General features: G+C 43.1%; 1 protein-coding gene across 8 annotated transcripts in view; it reads right to left on the bottom strand.

Moving 5' to 3' along the window:
- Positions 1-10,739, bottom strand: part of ACSL3 (acyl-CoA synthetase long chain family member 3) — a 52,447-nt gene extending 41,708 nt beyond the window's left edge. For 2 of the 8 annotated variants that reach the window (XM_072866345.1, XM_072866346.1), the window contains exons 1-2: positions 10,542-10,739; positions 9,822-10,080 (exon numbers count right to left, since the gene is read on the bottom strand). The gene's annotated coding sequence lies outside the window, so the exon portion shown is untranslated. The remainder of the gene's footprint in view (positions 1-9,821; positions 10,081-10,541) is intronic. The other 6 variants (XM_072866340.1, XM_072866339.1, XM_072866342.1 and 3 more) reach the window with 4 other exon arrangements.
- Between the last annotated feature and the right edge of the window lie 6,561 nt (positions 10,740-17,300).

The following is a 17,300-nucleotide window of genomic DNA, read 5'->3' as shown; positions in this document are numbered from 1 at the left end:
TAAATTAAACGTTTTCACGTTTGTGTCAGAGAAACAAAGAAATTAATGGATAAAGTACCTTACTACTGGAGAAGACCTCAGAGTAACTTTGGTATCTGTAAATTAACCATCAGAGACAAAACCACCAATTTCCCAAGTATACTGTTAGATTTTTAAACCACAGATACTAATTAAACATGGAAGAGCACTTAAACAAGAACACAAATACCACTACACACACAGTATGAAAAAAGTCTGCATAAAAAAAACCCCAAAAGCCTCATCATTACCCCCAACCTTTGGCTACTGGAGAAGTGGAGCAACAGCCCGGTTATCGCTGCCAGTTTATCACTGCCCAAGTTCCTACAATCATTTTCCAAATGTTTAAGACAATCCTCCTAAGTACTTCCACTGGGAGGCAGACTCTGCTTTCCATTTGAATGGAAGGGAACGACCAGAATGGTTTGATATGGCATTTTCTACTACAAAATACAGCCTTAGATCAGTTCTCTAATTTCTGGGAAATCTGAAATGCTAAGGAGTGAACAGATTTGGTTTGTTTGTTTCTTAGAAATCAAAGCAGAAATAGATGTTCTGTTGCCCTATATTCAATCTGGTTGCGTGCTGTATTCTAGTCATGTATTTGTCAGATCAGAACAAAAATCTAACATAACAATACCTGATATTTTTAGCAGTAAAGGTGCTTTTGTTTTTTTCTCTAGCAGAAGCTATACATGCATAAAAATGTTCTCATTTACTTTTAGATGAATTAGAGTTCATGTAGTATGACAGTAAAAATTATTACCCATTATTACCACCCTATATTCATTTTTCAAAAAATACCAGGTGGCCAGCTCCAAAATCTGGTAAGCCCATGTATTTTGTCTTTGCCTTCTTTCTGTAAGATTTCTTCTATATTTGACAGGCTTTTGTTAGGGATAACCTTAAGCCAGAACCTCTTTAAAGACCAAGCAGCAGATTAATACACTCAAGTAACAAAGCAAATCTGAGAGAACAAAATCATTATATAGGCTTCAGAAGAAAAAGTAAAGGACTTATTCAAGTCTTTAAAGAAGTTCCTCACAAGAAAAACATCAGCCAGATGAACAATACTTTCAAGAGGAATTTTACAATACATTTCAAAGGAATAAGGACACCCACAGTGTGATCAAAGCTATCAAAGTGATAGTGTGGGATGTTTCACCACTTAATTTGAAAGGCTGAGCTGTCGACATTTTCAATAAACTTTCTCTTTTGAAGGATAAATACATTTTCAGGTTCCAATTGCTTGGGGTTTGGTGGGGGTTTTGTTGTTGTTGTTTGGGTTTTTTTGGGGTTTTTTTGTTTTGTTTTTAACAACATTGTGTCTAGTCACCTACAGGGATTTACTACCAAAAAAAAATGTAATGAAGAAGTTTCCACAGGAACATCTGCTTTTCTCCTCCACCACTTTCCACTGTGGTGACTGCATCTCCAGAACAGGGGCAATCCCTCTCCTCTGGCCAGTGATGGAAGTCACAAGTCCCTCAGAGGGGACTGCCACCTTTTCAGGGAAAGACTGCTGTTCCCAAACCCACGTGCATGCTCCAGACTGTGTTTTGCAACATTCACTCTCAATATAACGAAGAGATTCCCCTCCAAGCCACACAGCAAAAAAGCAACAGGAATGCAATTTATAAAAATCACAGACCCAGGAAGTGTTGCCTCAAGGCAACACTTGCACAAGACTCACTGGGTGTTTTATACCTCATGAAGTGAGCCTCTCCGCAACAACTAAGACAGACATATCGAAAGCACTACTTCACTCCAGCAACTATATAAATGCAGAAAATAACTTGTGGAGCTTTTCCTGAGCACAAATAGAAAGGGAGAAATGAAATTCGCTCAAAGATCTGTGAATATGCAATTTTCAAGTACACTTTTAGTAATCTTACCTCTGCCACAAGTTATAAATCTATGCTCAAAAGCATAGTCTTCTGTTTCTTAGACTGCTGACATTAGTATCTGTGAAATCCCATCACCTAAACACACAGGTTTACAGATGATTACCCTTGACTCCTAAACTGTTTTAACAGAAATACTTTGTTTAAGATTAGGTATATTTGAACATATACCCCAATTGTACTGCAATGCACAGAAACTGCCTTTCTCCTAGTATTTTTCAGAACCTAACACTAAAAAATTACTTGGCTTATTTAACTCCAGATTTCAAAAAGGCTCAAACTAAACCAAACTGTAATTTATAAGACACTAGGAATGCTGCACACACAGTCAATCAGGAGAAACAGGACTTAAACAACTGTTTCCTATGGATATAAGCATGACACTATAAACACCAAGTTGCCAAAAGGAATGTCATCTGGAAGCCACTTACTTAGGAACTTTTCCGCCTTTGTCACAGATGCACAGTCCTGTTCTCTGCAACATCAAAGCTGGCCAAAATGGTTCCTGAACTAAGCACTTTATGAAGTCCAGGGAAGGCTACCACAGAAGCAGGTTTCAGCTGCTACTGCTTCAACCTCATTCCCCCATGTATTTATGGGCAGACAGCACTCTTTCTTTGCACTCAAATAGTGGGGGGTGGGGGGTGGGGGGGGGTGACCCGCAGGGAGTCACACAAAAGCTTAAGTTACAGAAAGACTAGCAGGCTGTTTTACTGCAAACCACTTTATAAGGTTTTTATTTCTCTTGGCTGCTCTGAAATTCTAGGGGCAGTGGGGAATACAGTATTACAAAAGAAAGAAATAGTAAAGGAAAAAGAGAATATTTCAAATTCAGTGTTTTTCTAAAGAGCTACTTTATCTAGGTTTTATCTCTATACTGCTTGGGGAAATGACTCCTTTGTTCAAAATCCAGCACTGGAATTTATTTAAGAACCGCGTAAGGATGCCCACCCTGCTCATTTGAGTTATCATCCTATTTTCTAACCTTAGAAGGAACAGAGTATCCGGACAACCTCTCTCCTCCATCACACTGGAACGAATATCCTTTTCTCTCTTTTTATTCTTCTCTCTCTTTTTGTAAGCAAAGCAAGGCAGGATCGGTTATGAACATGCCCAACAATTGCATAACATTAAACAAACGTAAAAGAACTCATTAAATCAGAGGCCATTTTATTCTATGTGAAGAAGCATTAAAGAAGCGTGGTCCTCAGCTCCAAGTCCTTATGTGTCACCCTTAAAAATAAAACTTACAAACACAGGTGTTGAAAATCAGAGGACAACATCCAGTGCCTACAGATACGGACTGAGGGGGATGAAGGTGAGGAGGTAACTAAGTCCTCACAGAAGGTAATTCAAGCCAGTAGTTCAGAATCAGTGTACAAATACTATGTAGGTAAATGAAGTTTTTGGCAGAAGGGAATCCTGTTTTTCTATTCAGGGAAAACAAACACACCCTTAGACTCTGATTATGTACACCTGACCAAATTATTGAAGTACCTGGCTGGGTAGAACCTTCACCACTAAGTTTTTAAAACAAGAACATTGATCTTTTTTAAAAAGAAAGGTGCCATAGTACCAACAGCATTTGCAGGAATTTGGTGAATATTCTCAGGCAAAATTATTTTGCCTGTGTTATACAGATGGTCACATTATATTAATACAAGTTGACACATCAGAAGTTCAGAATAAACTATTAAATATTTCTAGAAGAAGAATATAAATAAAATATTTCATTTGTTTCATAAGCCACTAACATTTCAAAAACCAAAAGAATTATGTCTTGCATTTTAAAAAGATCCCCGAAAAGATCATGAAAGATTAAGCTAAGTATGTAATTAAAATATATACAACTTCAACCACTGTACTCTTAGACTCTGTTATCTTAGATATATATGCATCTACGGATGCATAGCGGAAAAAAAAAAGTCAGGCTAGCAGATCTCTCCATTCTTTCACACCCTGGACCTGGCCCCAACTGCGTATGTGAATGCGTAACACAATGTGGACAGAGTTGGTTTTTGTTTTTGTTTTTTTTTTAAGTAAAACTTATTTTATTGGTAAATGACAGATTTTTGAAAACAAAAGTTGTCACAAGTTTCTTTATGAATGTCTATTTTAGTTAGCGTTCCTGATCAAAAACCCTCATACCACCTTCCAACACCCACTAACAGCCTTGGCTTTGTGGCTAGGACACTCACACACTAGGGTCACAGCCCTGCTACGCTTGATTGGGAAGTGGATTTGTACTTTGTTCTTGAAAGTATTGGATGTTATCAGGTTACGCTATTTGTGCGGATTGTAAGAGAACCAGATAAAAAACTCCATAAGCATCTTCCCCCTCAAGGAGGGGGGGCGGGGGAAGATCTACACAGTTACCAGCACTGCAGAACTGGAAAATATTTTCTAGGCATCTCAAAGCTGTCCATTAGGAAAATCATTTCTCTATTCACAGCTTCCCTAGAACAATACAGTGCAGCAATACTTCATCAGAACAATTAAACCACAGCTAAAAATGACTGACAAGCCCTGGCAACAGAACCTTCCAAGCAGTTTGTGGACTTACTGCTGTGGAACAGACTGAACCCATATTTTGCCATATAGACAATCAAGTTCCCTGCCCAAGCATTACTGGGACCACTGTCTCCCTCCTATGCCTGTTGTCTTACCTCTCTCCTCTTCAGCACTCACCAAACATATAAATCCTTACAAAATCTGCAAAAACCTTACAAAAAAAAGCAGAGGCATCTCTACATAACCACTTAAATCCTCATGCAAAGCTGTCACTTCCTGCTTCTCCTGTTCCCTCCCGCGTTTCTCCATACCCACACACTTAAAACGCAGACTACAGACATCCTCTTTACCAAATACAAATTACACACACGTCTAACTTTTAAAAACTAACCACAGATGCTCAACTTTCCACATTTTTCATAGGCTCTCACAGAATGAGACTATAAACTTTGATTTTAATAATTGTTTGGTGAAACAACTGCAGACCATGCTCCACTGTTTCACAGACTATATTCTGATACTGTCTTAAAACTTTGATTGGTAGAAATCATACTGTATGTCCAAACCAATAAACCTTATGTCATCATGCACACTGATGTATGATACTGCACTAAGTGCTCTGAAGTCTTCTGGTCAAGATGCAAAGAACCCATGCAAAACCTTCCTGCAGGTGGTCAAGGTTTCTCATGTGTCTCAGTAGTCAACCTGAACGAGGCACATTCCACACCCTGTCCTGGTCAACAGTAAGGGAAAGGCAGAAAAGTCTTTCCTCTAAAGATGCAGAAAAACTGTTTTTACATAGTTTTCAGTTCCCAGTATCCTTATCAGTTTATCACAGGAGGAGAGAATGTTCTGCACGGACAGTAACATAACACAGCAAATAGATGGGGAACTAGACCTGGCAGTGCAGTACTACTGCTACTCTGCTACTTAATCTTCAGCAAGCCACTTCTAATCTTTATTATCGATTTTCCCCTTCCAGGTCTCATACTGGTTTCATCTAGTAAACACAAGCATTCAGGGTAAGGATGATATTTACACAGTACCTAAAAAAACAAAGCACTAGGTTTCCAATTTTTCAGTGAAATGGAAAAAGGCTTGCAGTTTGTTATTGCTGTTTTCCACTATCAACAGTGAAAATCCGTAAATCAGTAACTTTCAATAACCCTATCTTCCCTATCCAGGAAACCCATAAAACTGAGAAGCCAGCTTGTCCCATTTCAGATATTGTAATTAACTAGCACATCTTCGTAATTAACAAGACTGACAACCACTGAGAGAAACATGACTTCCCAATGCACACGTGTTGACAAACTGCCACCGCTGCCACCTCCTCCTACGGGATTACAGGCACTGGGTCAGCACCTTGACTTCCCGTGAGCTGCAGGCTCTCTTAAGGTGAGTAATTCCTTCCCAAGGGTCAGTAAAGACTGTTGCAAGTTTTGAAACGGGCTGATTCTAAAACCATTTTGAATTTTGAACAACTTTTCTCTAATTGATTTAGAAGGTAACATAGAATAAGATTTGAGCTTCCTTCAGAGAGCTGCACTTTCCCCCCTCCCCTATAGTCCTGGATTTAGTAATAACCATTCAGGAGGTGTGATTAGGATATGGCCTTGTCCCGGTAATTTCCTTCAACATCCTCAAAATCGTTAGATCCCAAACTGTATCTCGAAGCAGAGTACTGAAACCTTCAAGAGCCCTTCAGGCCTTACTACATGGCAAACCCTGATGTAGATCAGGATCTCGAGATGAAGAGCAGTTCTTCCAACTCTAACTGCATAGCTAAACAAAGTCCTGCCATTTGAGAGCTGCTTAAGATTGGCTTGAGTGCTTGCTATATTCCTTCAAGTATGGTGAGTAAACCTGCACTGCCAGACCGCATGCAGTCCTAAATAAGCTGGCTCAGAAACTTCCACTGCGACTGCTCCGTGGGTAGAAACTAAATAGAGCCACGGGATAATTCAGGTGGGAAATTACCTCAGGGGGCCTCTGGTTCAACCTCCAACTCAAAGCAGGGTCAACCCATGAGATCACACCTGCCTTCTCAGGGCTTTATTCAGTTGGATTTTGAAAACCTCCATGGAAGGAGACTGCACAACCTCTCTGGGCAGCAAGTGCCACTGCTTGGCTGACCTCAGGGTGAAAAATGCCTTATAGACATGGACCCCTCTGACTTCAATTCACACCTGCTGTCTCTTGTCCTCCCACCACGCACCACAGTGAAGAACCTGGCTTCACACTCTTGAAAACCTCCCCATAGGTGCTGGAAGGGCCCCCCAAGCCTTCCCTTCTCCAGGCTCATCAACAGGCACAGTTCCTCTGCCTCTCCTCACAAGGTAAAAGCTCACACCTCAAGACAATCTTGGTAGCTCTCCACTGAACTCACCCCAGTTTATCAACATTTCCCTTGTCCTGGGGGGCTGTACAACTGGATGCTGTGTTCTAGATGTTGTCTAACGAGTGCCAAGTGGAAAGGGATAATCGCTTCACTTGACCTACTGGCTGTGCTCCTGTTAATACAGGGCACACGGCTGCCTCGTGCTCGGCTTGCTGTCCACCACGACCGGCAGGGCAATCTCGGCAGAGCTGTTCCCCAGCCAGGCTGGCCCCAGGCTGTGCTGGTGCAAGGGGTCACTCCTGCCAGGAAACAAAGCCAGGAAGCCCCCACCCTTAAACAGCTGTTTAAATGGTAAATTTGCTTAGTAATCAGCAGCAGATGAAATGGATAGAAATTGAAGCCAAGTCTTCTTAGTGTTAATACACCTTACTTAGTAGTACTAAGTCGCATCTTAGGGCCATATTCAGATGGCCTAAATTCCACATAAATCCTTCTGCCTCCCATTTCTTATTAGCTGGCTTTCAGGCAGCTCCCCATTCAGCATCTTACGTAAATTCTCCTAACTGCTCTCCAAAACCACCTAGATTTCTCCACTGACTGAGAAAAGGGGCTTGAGTGGAATTCAGGCCACCTACACTTAGTCTGTAAGGTCTGGTAACATTGCAGCATCAGACTGCATTATTCGTTTGGTTTTGTCACCACAGCAGTCTAAGTAGCAGCTTGTTTGTCAGGGCAGGTTTTAGTTTAGTTACTCTTCCACTGGAACATACATTTTTACAGAAAATGTAGATTTCTAAATAATTCGGGATCCAGTTCTTCCTGCTACCTTCTGGAAATTTACCCCATAGCTGGATCTCCTTGAACAAGAATGCTTTATCCATAGTTCTCTTGTATTTTGTCCAGAGCCCTGTGTGCTGCTTTGTTCCAGATGTCTTGATGATTCACTGATAAAAATTTGGTCTTTAGTATGACTGTGGCTCAAACCATTCACTGGTCTACAGAAAGGGGGACTAAAAGTCCTACATGGGCACTAAATGTAGACTAGGGGAATCAATGGCTTAAATGCTCACTGGCTCAGCAAGAAATACCATTCTGATTTTCTTAGGCTTCAGGCTGAACCAGATCTCTTGACTGGAGAAATTATTTCTCATAGGCATTTCTCATTATGATAAGTGTCACAAATTGCAAAGTTACACATAGCAGCATACTCAGCCCAACAAGCTCTACTCAGGGGTCTTACGTAATGAGGATCCTCCAAGCAAGAGAGATGGAGTGGGGAAGACAGGAACTACCCATCAGCACTTCTGAAAAGAGGAACTAGATTCAACACACCACAGTCCTGACACCTCACTTCACGACATTAATAGTGCTTTTGTCAAAGCCCCAGAGCACTCCACATGCTCAGGTATGGACAGCCTACCCTTGTCCACAGCTGTAAGCTAGATGTCTCTCCAAATATCACAGTACACCAACAGATACACGACTGTGAAATACACATAATAATATTGAGGCTGAGGTTTATCATCTTCACAATCACTTTGAGTGGAATGGGACACTTGGAGATGGCACAACTTTCAGAACAGAGTGACAGCTTATTGAGAATCAAACAGGCTATTTTAGAATAAATTCGGTAGGTTTCCTTCTCTACAAGGGATTCTGTTTCCATTAGTAAGAAGCTTGCTTTCCTAACCAGCCAATAGGGACTGGATCCATACCACAGGCTGAACGTGTTACACGTTTCAGAAGTCTTGACCACCTCGATCAGCAGATCCATCAGATTCACTCGAGTTTGTCAGCCAGCCATCAAAACTGAACAAAACATGAAATTTGGACCTACCTCCTGTTTCTAGGGACTAACAATAACAAACATGCTGAACAACTACAAAGAAAATTATTCTTTCAGTCACAATGTTTAGCTTCAACCATTCCTGAAGCATAAATCCACAGGACAAGGAGGAATTACGAGGCTTAACAATGCCTTTCCTTAATTTTTCAAAGCACACAGGACAGGCAAATACAATGAGATGTGCTTGCTCCCTCAGTGGTGCAGATGGTTATGAGTATAAAGTCTTATGAGTGCACCCAGATTATTATCTTTCTCTTAGGACATAATTAAGACCTGATAACACATCTACCATTTCTGACTTTTACGTTTTACCCCCAGGAAGGAAAAAAAAAAAAATCATATGTCACAGTGAATTTTTGCACAATGAGATGCTAAGTCCACTCTGGAGAAAGACTATTTCTACACCAGAATGTAACCAGACAAAAGTCCCACTAAGCCTTTTTGGTTTCATTCTGTGCTTTTTCTTTACGTGATGCTTAGAACAATATAATAAAAGAACTTCATGTCAACTCAAATATTCCTTAAGACTTCCATAATATTCTAAAATATTTTCAGTAAAAATATTTTCAGTAAAAATGAGTGCCCTTACCCTTAATAAACTTTTAAAAGTACTCAAAATAATTTATCATTGGTTTTGCTCTTTTTTACAAATCCTGTATTGATAACAGCACTTTTAAATTTAGAGAGTGAGGCTATTTAAATACAAAAATTTCACATTTGGCGTTATCAAATCCATTTCATAGGCCAAAAAAAGACACGTTCTAGAATCTGGTACTTCTAAACAAAAGGCAGTACTTTTCATTTTAAAAAAATTATATACCAGTTGTTGTACATAATTATTACATGTTTTGTGGGGGTTATTTCTTCAGCAAGTTAAATGAAATCTAGCAGTGCTCATAAACTACCTTACAACTATTTTTATTCAAGTCACCGTTTTAATTTTTCTGAAGGTTACTGTTTGCTTATTTCCCAAAGATTTTGCATGGGTCCCACAAACTGAACCTCATGCTGTTTATGGGACTATCTAAAATAATCTTTTAACGTTTGCTCCTCTCCCATACGCTTCAAGTGAAGAATGTTCTTCTGCTACCTTTCCCGAGCAAGTCCACGAAGGGAACGTACCTCAGCACTAAATCTAGCATCAAACCCCTAGAAATCAGAATGAAAATAGTAAAATATGACCGGAAACTCTGATCCGTACCTCCTTCAACTGTGCTGGTTTCGCATTACACGCACTTACAGACCATAAACTGCACGTCGAGACTGAAGACTACGCACAAACGCCCATTCGGTAGCAAAACCCAAAATCTGGGATATTCCAATTAAGCGGCTGGGACACGGCGTCCCCCGACGCTGCACCGGCGGGCGGTTACCTGCCGGGCGGGCCGAGGCCGCGGCGGGCAGCCCTCTCGCCCCAGCCCCGGCCGGCTAGGTGACTCACGGCGTGCTTTCTCCACCTCCTCGTACGTAACAGCCAAAAGACAAAGAAAAGCAGAAGAAAAAAGCGCCTATTATTTCACTAATTAGCCGGCAAGCCGCTCCCGTGCGCCCCGGCGCCCTGCGAGGGCAGTAATCACCTCACAGCGGCAAGCGAGGCCGACCAGCCGCCGCAGGGGGACCCGGCGGTGCGCAGCCGGGCCGCCCCTCACCGCAAGCCGAGCCGAGGGCGGCTCTCGCTGCCCCCCCGCTTCCCCACCCCGCCGGGGCCCCTTCAGCACCACCGCGGCCCGGACGACCCCGCGGAGGCGGCAGGAGGCCACCCCGCCCCGCCTTGCGGCCCCGGGAGGCCCGGCGGGGCGCCGCCCGCCCGCCCGTTCCGGCGGCCCCGCACCACAACGGGGCCAGGCGCGCTCCCGGCGGCGCAGGGCCACGCAGCCACCCCCCGCACCGGCCTCCCCACGCCCCGCAGCCCCGCACTCACCGGGCCCCGGCGCAGAGGACGCCCGCGGCCGGCGCCCGCACGCTGCCGGCCGCCTCTATCCGCCCGGCGCGGCCGCTCCTGCCGCCGCGGCCCGAGTGCGCGCCCCCGGCCGCGCCGCGCCGCGCCAGTGGCTGGGCTCAGCGGCGGCTCGGCAGCCCGCCGCCGCCGGGCGCCCTCATTCCGTATGCGGCACGGCACCTCCTGGTTGGCCAGCGCGGGGTGGCGCGCGGGGCCGGGCTCCCGAGGAATGGTGAGGGGGGAGCCCACGCCGGACCGGGGTTACTACAGGTCACCCGCGGCGGTGGGCGGGGCGAGGGTGCGGGGCCGACCATTGGGGCGGGGAGGGGCCCGCCCCCTGTGCCGGGCTGCGTCATCCGCGGCACCCTTCCGCGCTTCAGCCCCACTGCGCCTGCGCGGCTGCCGCCCCGCTCTCCCGCAGATGTGAGGCGAGGGGCAGCCGGGGCGCGGCGGCCACCGGGGCTGGGCACGGCGAGCCCTGGGCGGGGGCTGCCGGGATCACCGCAACTGGAAATCACCCGGCCTCCTCCTACCTGAATCTGGGTGTTCTTCATCTCTATTAAAACGCCTGTTAATTACCTCTAGTCCGCCATAAATTTCATTACTTTGAGACGAGCTCCCACAGTGATGGGTAACTGCGGAACCGTCGGGATTATGTAAAAAGTTAATTTTGCCCTGGGTGCAGGAATATGCACTGTTACCAGATTTTGGCTGGAGCCCTGATGCACATTAATACATATTTTTTTTACCAGCCTCGTGATTGACTTATTTTTATGTCAAGTGTTGAATTTCTAGAGCTCCTTCTGAAGAGTCAGTCAGAATTGCGGCAGTGGCGGGCGGCCAGAGGCGTGTGCCTGGGCTGTGAGCAGGGTCCCCCTGGCAGTACAAGGTCGGACCCCATCTGCTGCAAGCACCGGGGAGCTCTGGAGGATGCAGGCCACGGTGAGACAACACACCGGAGAGCCGGTCCCTACCGCTACCCCTGCATGCTGGGGAGAGCTGTCTTCCTCTGCCTGCCCAGCTGCTTGCGACATTGTTCTAAAATGCTGCAAGAACTTCAGAGTTTGAGGTTGCTGTTAAGGTTTGAGGTTTTAAAGGAAGGTTTAATTAGTGGCAGTTGCTGCAGAGGTTTGTGACGTGGATCTCTGCTGACAGAACTGAACAAAGACCGCTCATTTCACATTGACTGTCATCAAAGCTGGCATCACTTGGAGCAAGTTTTTGGTTAGTACTGCTCGAAGCTAGGTTCCTATTTAACAATTACTGAGGACCTCTTCTATCAATATTGACTCATCCAGATGCTGCAAATGTTCCTTCAGAATTAAAGGTTTTAATTTAACCAGCATAATGCAATACTGAAAGACAAAATAAATGAGCACCTGTCAAAGATAAGTAAAATAAAAACAACATATGTGAAGAATGTTTCAAAGCCCAGAAGAAAGATTTAATTACAGCGGGTGGTGTGGTTGTATCTGCAGTGGTGGCAGCCACCACTGCCAGAAGGGCTAGGTTTGTTTTCCTCCCTACGTGCAGGTCAAGCGCTCCTCTCGCACAGCCCTTAGGGCTGAGCAGCCCAGCGATCTGAACTGCACGGTGCAAGGAAGGGGAGAGTAGGTTGCAATGCTAAAGGCAGTAGTCTGAACGCAACCTTACCTACATCAGGCAGTGAGTTACTTTGTACCACTTATAAACTATGCAGCTGACCACCACACATAGCGTATATCCCACAAACGGCCCTTCCTCCTTTCCCCTCACAGATAACAACGTTTCAGAGGAAGAAGCGCTGCTGACATCTATGGTCATCTGCAGAGCCCTCGAGTGGGGCTGACTCTTACTGAAAGCAAATTAACAGGTTACGTACTTCTAATCCAAAGACCAACTAAATCAGTCACCTCAGTCACTGGAAAAAATGCTTCCAAGTGTTTAGAACTGGAGCAGAAGAGATGGCCGCTGACAGTTCTGAAAAGCAGGAAAACGTTATCCACAGGAGTTATCTGAGCTGTAAAGGTCATGAGCTACCCAAGCAAGAGTGATGCTAACTGAGATATGGGTAGGAGTATGGAGAGGTTATGTTTAAAACAGTTTCACACCCACAGGAAAAAGTGAAAAAGGATAAGCAGACTTGGAAGGGGGAGAAGCTCATTTTTCAAAGATGGAAAATGTAGGTGTTTCTGCAACAGGAGGGAATTGAGGTGGCTTTCTGCCAAAGGATTCACTTAGATCAGTAGAGACGGAGTAAACTTAACAAATACAATGTGAATATTAGCACAAGGAAAGGAGTCCTAGATTTGTGCCGTGCAATCTTTCACATTTCATTCAAGGCAAGGAAGGTTCAGGATAAAACTACAAAAGCGATTTTACATACAGGAGGATGGGAGATAAAGCACCAGACAGTGCAGAGCTCATCTGCTCAGCATCAGATCTCATGTTGAACTCCCTGTTCTCTTGTTTGCTCCCAGGTAATCACCAGCGGCTAAGCAGTAAAATACCTTGGCAAAAGTCTCACTTTGAGAAATGCATGGAACCCACAACTTGAAATTAAATGTGACCCTTATTAAACTGCTAGATCTGAATACTATCAAGTTTTATGAGCAGGAGATTCCAAAGAAACTTTAACTCCAAATATGGATTTGTTGTAAACTTTGTATTTCAGCCTTACCTTTATTACAGGGTGCATCAATGTGCACGTTTTAAGTTTGCCTGAACTTTTGAGTTATTTGAAATCCCAAAGCTAACTGTGTAACTAGCTATATTTATTCCAAATAGACACAGCTATTGGCTGTATCCCTAATAGTCTTCAGGGTAAATGAGGAGTTCATGATGAAATACCACCCCAGCAAGATGTTTTTTGAAAAATTGTAAAGCCTTCGGTGTTGATGTGCCCCAGTTCTTACTGACACTGTCTGGAGTGAGATAACAGCCATGTTATCCAAACTAGTACTCCATGCCTGTTACTGAGGAGCTTGCAAGCTTGTTACAGACACCAAAGCCGCTGAAATACTTTCATTGCCCTGCAAATACCGACCGACCAAGCCCACCAGGATCTTCCTGTGTGCTGGACCACGAATCAGACATTCATCACAGAGCATTTATGTCCCAAAATGCTGCCCAGTGCATTCCTTATCTGAAGATAATTTAGATAGGGGTAAGCCATTCCAATAACAACAAAAATACTGAGAACGAACTAGTAAATCCTAACAGGTTTTGAAGCTTTCATGCATTAGTGTTTAAACCAATATCTAAGGAGTTATGATTAAAAAGACTAAACTGTGTCCAATCCATTAGTCTACAACGACATTTATTCCATTTTCCCCTGTACTGTTTCGTGCTGGCGGCTGCTGGAGATGGTACCCCAGGCTGGATAGCCTGGTCCCTGGCAATCCCCGTGGCTCCTACTTCAGCTGAGCATCAGAGGTGAAAGATTATCTGCAGTCCACACTGATTAAACAACTTCAAATTTAGAGACACCTAATATTTTAAAATATATACATATATAAACAAACAACAACATACTGATTTAAACAGATTCCTACATGTATTCAGTATTGAGCTTCTTTATAGATTCCTGATGTTTACATATAGCATAGGCAAAACTTTTCATGATATCAGGAATTTTACCACATCTTTTTGCTTAAATGTAGTTTTTTCCAGAGCAGGTCTTTGGAAGATACTGCTGTAATGTGTCATTTACACTGTAACACTTTTCTTGTATGAGTCTATGCTGAGCATCCCATAAGGAAACCAAAGAATTTGGGGATTTATAGTAGACACAATAGTCAGCTATAAAATGATTGATAAGCTATGTTTATAACTGGAAATTTAAACTCCACAAGACACATACGCTAGTGACTGTGGGAGATGGTGACCTTTCCTATACAAGCTACGCACGTTGATAGGAAATGACAAGTTAAAATAGTAGCTGGTTTATATTTTAAATAAAAAGGCACAATAGCACAATTAAAGGCAGGAAAGAAGTTCTTGTATCACCCTAGAGCATTCAGGCAGGGAAGGAGTAGCTGTGAAAACATTCATGGCTCCTACTAACCACATTAATGTATTCACAAATACTTGTTTATTTTTTTTTTAATTTCTGGAAGGAAAAGCTCATTAGCTATTCTCACTTTCCCTTTTAAAAAGTTTCAGGCATCCAGTCAAGGGGAAAAAAAACCACTGCCATATGTTTTGATCAGCAACAGGGAATGAATGGCAAGTAGTAAATAGCAGGGAAGATTGCAAGTGATCTTATGAAAATACTGTTTTGGAAGTACAGTCAACTGACTCACCAGGAAAGAGAACAGAAAGCCAATGTTATATTTGGCCATTTCTAACTAATATCCAGGGGGAATTAATAAAAACAAAACTACGAGCCACACTGAAAGAGGAGCGTCTATGAATGGGTAAATATGTGTGGAAGGTTGGCATTAATCTTTGATGAGCAGGCTGCTGCCTGCTGATACTCGGGAAGAAGCTAGAGGGGAGAAAAAAACCAACAGTGTCATAGATATAACAGATGTGAGAGCTTTTAGCTAAAAATCCCTGGAGGGTCACAAACAAAATTAAGTGCTTCAAGAAGGTACATATGGTTAAACTAAAACCAAATTGACTTCTTATGTGAAATAACAGAGGCAATTAAAGAAGGGCTTGGGTAGGACAAAGCTCGTGGTCTGGCTAGAATATATTTCATTGTAGCCTTCAAACTTGTGAAAAATAAATGACTCTATGATTAGCAAACTTTCTCCATGACTCATTAAATAAGTGAATGCTGCAAATTAATACAGTATTACTCTAAATTAAATGAATTTTAACTAAAAAGAAGATAACATTTTTAAACTGTTTGATTACACTTACTTTGCTTTAGCTACAAAAAATAACCAGTTCAACAAAGGGACTCATATCCCTGAACGTTTTTAATTAAACAACCAAACTGGCATTGTAATGTTCTATTTCTAAAGACATCCTGGTAGTGTGGCATTTTCAATGCCCTCTTCAAACATAGAGAGGGCTGAGCTAATACTGAAGGGGCAGGGAGAGCCAGCTGGGATGCGGGTGCTGGCAGCAGAAACAGCTTGTGTTTCCGAAGTGATCATTCCCAGAACTGTTAATTTTGGGGTGTTGTTTTAAAAGATGGAAAAACATTTCTACAGCAAGCAGCATGAGGTTTCAATGCTAAATAGTACACATACATATAGTCTCCACGTACATATCAGTACATTTGACTAATTTTTATCCATGAAGCTTTTTGTTTCCAAATAAAGGAACAAATGAATAAGTTGCTAAGATTAAATTGGAAAGCAGCAAACTATGGCAACATGCCCCAAATGATTAATTATTTAGTAGAACATTTGGTAATATGGGCATGCCCAGAGCCACTTTTCACAGAGAGAGATTGATGACATTAATAATAAGGTCATCAAGGCTGCAGTGTAAAATTTATCACCACTTGACACAGTTCAGCTTTGTCAATGCTTGAGTACTTCTCTAAATTCCTCTCTTGTATTTTCTCATACCACAGATACGTTGCCAACCTACTGCGATAAATCAGAGTGCCATTCAGGTATTAATAGTATGATAACTTCCCCAAAACTAAAATTTCCAACTTGAGGGAAAGCATGTAAATGGATGTAAATGGGTTAGGATCTGTAAAACAAGCTGCAAGGCACACTGCAACACTGCCGCACCCTGGAACCGCCACGCTATGAGAAATTGTGTCGCCCATGGAAAATCAGAGACAGGATTAAAAATAGAATTTATTTCTGCTCTTGAACTTTCTTGCTCAAAAGCCGCCTGTCATTTTCTAGGCCAACGAAACGTTACAGTGGAGCAGACAGTGTCAAAAGCAGCCAAGAGGAATCAAAAGCATCAAAGAATGAACAGTGACCTGGGGTGATCCCTATGGGCTCCAAAGACAGTGATGTCCTGAGCAACCAGTGTCTTACAATACAATTTAATAATCAAATAGACCATAAAAACATCCAAGTCCAGGTCCAAGTCCATGTCTGAGCCCTCCACACTGCTTGTACACCAGTGGCCACCCAGGCCAGGCTCCCTGGCACCTCGCTGTGCGCCTGGGCTTTGCTCCATGGGCACGGATGCTTTGGGCATGCTGCAGCCCAGTCCACCCACACACCTTCCAGCCTTGGGTCTCCTGGGCACACCACAGATTTAAGATTGCTTCTTCATTAAAGCACCACTGGCCACAGAGCCCTTTTGCTTTGTAGACCACCATAGTAAGACTCACCACATTTGTCTGGATTACCCTGTGTCCACCTGATATTTGAGAAGGAAGAAGGAAAAAAGCCACTTCCCAGGACAGACTTACTTTCTTCTGCAATTCTGAATAAATAAACACAGTAAAGTAGTGTTACAGATAGAGCCGGTAGTTATAAACCCTGTAATGTGACAGTGAGTGGCTAAAGCAATCCAAGAGCACTTTCCTGCTGTAGCAGGTGAATGCTGCAAAGGCTTCTGATAGTTTGCTTTTATTTAATGGGTTTTGTTTAGTCAACTACTGTGCAAAGTTTTCATAAAACAAAACCATTTTACAGTCTAAGGCTTCAACCAGGAAACAAATGTGGCCAAGGGTTTCCAAAACAGAAGCTTAAATTCGGGCTTTTGTGTGTGTTGGATGTTTGGGGTTATTTGAGAAAATTGAGGTAAACTACCTAGTATTTGGCCGTTTGGGAAACACCATGACATAATTAGGTGCCTGAATGTAGCCGAGACGTCTTCTGGGAAAAAGTC

This window comes from Ciconia boyciana, chromosome 7 (assembly GCF_034638445.1).
Source record: "Ciconia boyciana chromosome 7, ASM3463844v1, whole genome shotgun sequence".
In the NCBI taxonomy this organism is placed as follows: domain Eukaryota; kingdom Metazoa; phylum Chordata; class Aves; order Ciconiiformes; family Ciconiidae; genus Ciconia; species Ciconia boyciana.
Note: the sequence above shows the minus strand (reverse complement) of the source record. Positions and strands in the feature narration are given on the sequence as shown.